The following is a 2,763-nucleotide window of genomic DNA, read 5'->3' as shown; positions in this document are numbered from 1 at the left end:
GGGGGGTGAATAGGTGATTTTTCTGGAAGTCTTCAAAACACGAATGCTTTGAAGATAAACAACAGAAATGAACCTATTGATACGCAGTGGAAGGTAGACTACACTAGACAAGCCATAGCCAAGTAAGCAATGTAGTGAAAGCACGGAGACTATCAGCAGCTAGGTAGTAGGGATTAGGATGGAAGATAGTATGAAGCCAACAGTAAACAGTCTTCACTCAGTGAAGTCAATCAGATCAGACAAATGGGCAATGACATCACGAAGACAAACTGTAAGTAAAGAGAGGTGGAAGATGGAACCAGTTGCTCGGAGAGGACAGTGATTTGTTGGACTTCCAAACCTTCACAGACTCCGTTCACCGGCAATCCACAATGACTCTTGGATGCTCAGAACGCGACGCCTAACCGGCTGGAGGATTCACAGTCCTCAAGTGTAATAAGTCTTCAGATCACGCGGACAGAAAGACTTCAGTGATGCCTAACACTCTTTGGCTCTGGGTGTTTTGGGCTTTGTCCTCGCAAGGATTACTCTCTCAAAGGCTTCGAAGGTGGGTTGCTCTCAAACGACAAAAGCCGTGCACTAACTCGCAGCCACCAATGTATGGTGTAGGGGGTGGACTATTTATAGCCAGGAGGCAACCCGACCTGATTTGTCCAAAATGACCCTTGGTCACTAAGGAACTGACATGTGTCCAATGGTCAGATTTCAAACACACGCGGCAGCTTGACTTGGGCTACAAGTAAAGCTGACTCATCCAGCTCTGGATAAGATTTGCTCTCATTGTCTTCCCTCGAAGACATAGGATTTGGTTGAGCATCACCTCAGTCACTCTGACTTTGTTCACTTGGATCCCACTTAACCGTACGGTGGTTCCTATGACTCAACAAGGAAGAAAAGGGAACTACGAAACAACTATGTCTTCGCATTCCATAGTCTTCATACGATGTCTTCTCATGTCATAGTCTTCAATGTGAATATCTTCACAAACCATCATTATCTTCAATGTCTTCACACATTTTTAGGGGTCATCTCTGGTAGGTAAAACAAATCAATATGGGACTACTACCTGTGTTATCCTGCAATTCTCACAAACACATTAGTCCCTCAACCAAGTTTGTCGTCAATACTCCAAAACTAGCTAGGGGTGGCACTAGATGCACTTACAATCTCCCCCTTTTTGGTGATTGATGACAAACTGGTTGAAGTTTTCAACGGGGATAAAAGTATGTGAAAGTTCAGTGTTGTGAGTATTATCTTCATACATATGACGAGGCTCCCCCTAAATATGTGCATATAAGTGATTTGCTTTTGAATGCAAATGCACATGGCAGGTTTTGCTTTGTGGAGGCCATCTTCACAGTGTGAAGGCAATACATTATGCATATAAGTAGATTGTGAAGATAATGATATGCATAATGGAAAATGGACGTCTGCAGAATGACTTCATGCGGAATTTATCATCGCATCACAGAGTAGTAGAAAAAAGTAGCTCATGACCATCGAGTTTTAAGTGTTACAACTCAAAGAACCAAATGTATCCAAAGACGAGAGTTGTAAGTACTTGGCAAAATAATGCAACCACCCATAAGGGCCCGCTTGAAGACTATCAACTCATATGCTTCTCCCCCTTTTGTCAGTAAGGACCAAAAAGGTTTGAAGACATAGAGCATCTACTCATTCCCAGAAGGAGCAGATGGAGGAGTAGGGTCGACATTGGAGTTTGGTGGTGCAGAAGGGCCTGATGCAGTGTCGAGATGCAGTGTAGCCATGGTTGGTGAAGTGGCATCGTCTTCTTCATCGACGACATTCGCAACAACGCTTGCAGCTGAAGATGAATATTCAGAATCTTCAAGTGAGGGAGTGCGGCGCCAACTTGCATTTTGTGGAGGCCTGAAATCGAACTTGAAGCCCTCGGTGAAGCCATCTTCGCGAAGATCGTCTTCAGAACATAGTAGGGTGAGGCTCTTCCAGGACCGCCGAGAGGTTTCATGGGTAACAAATGAGTTCTTGGTGGCCAGGTTGCGAATGCGATTGACATCCACCAAGACACTATGCATCTGACGCTTTAGCCAGTCGTGATACTTGCCCTGCTTCTGATGTAAGGCCACAAGCAGCTCTCGGTCATTGAGTACACGAGAACGCTTCCGAGGTCTTTGGGCAATTGTACTAGCAATGGCTTCGGTATTTGCACGATGAGGCATACGCACATTGCTAGCCAGAGGATAAGCAGGAATAGCGGCATTGGGGACATGAACTCCTTCTATTGGTTGTGTGAAGCTTTGATGATCAACATTATGAAGATATAGAGGCTCCTTGGCAGGCTCGAGGTAGATGGCTTCAACTGACAGATCAACCTCAGGCAGAAAGACAAGATGATTGCGTGCTGAGGGCTGATAGTCGACAGAAGAATAGAGTTTGATCAGGCGCATCACCCATGGAGCATAGAACTTCAGGCCAAATAGATCAATCCCAGATGCAGCAAGTTGTCTGATGAAGAAATCCTGGGAGTTGAATCTGATGCCATTGACAATATAAAATACCAAAGTCTTCATTGTTCCTTCAAGTTTGGCTTCGGAAGAATGTCTCTTGATTGGCCATAGAGTACGCCTCATTATATGGTAGACTGTGTGGGGTAAGTACTCGAGGTCTTTGACGAAGAATTCCTTGGGATATTCTGCATCTTGAGTCAATGGCTTCATCATGCTGAGCATCTGACTCATATTGGGTTCAGGCCTCTGAAAAATACTATGCAGTTCTTCTCTG

The sequence above is a fragment of the Triticum dicoccoides genome, chromosome 7B (genome assembly GCF_002162155.2).
Source record: "Triticum dicoccoides isolate Atlit2015 ecotype Zavitan chromosome 7B, WEW_v2.0, whole genome shotgun sequence".
In the NCBI taxonomy this organism is placed as follows: domain Eukaryota; kingdom Viridiplantae; phylum Streptophyta; class Magnoliopsida; order Poales; family Poaceae; genus Triticum; species Triticum dicoccoides.
This window is presented reverse-complemented; position numbering follows the sequence as displayed.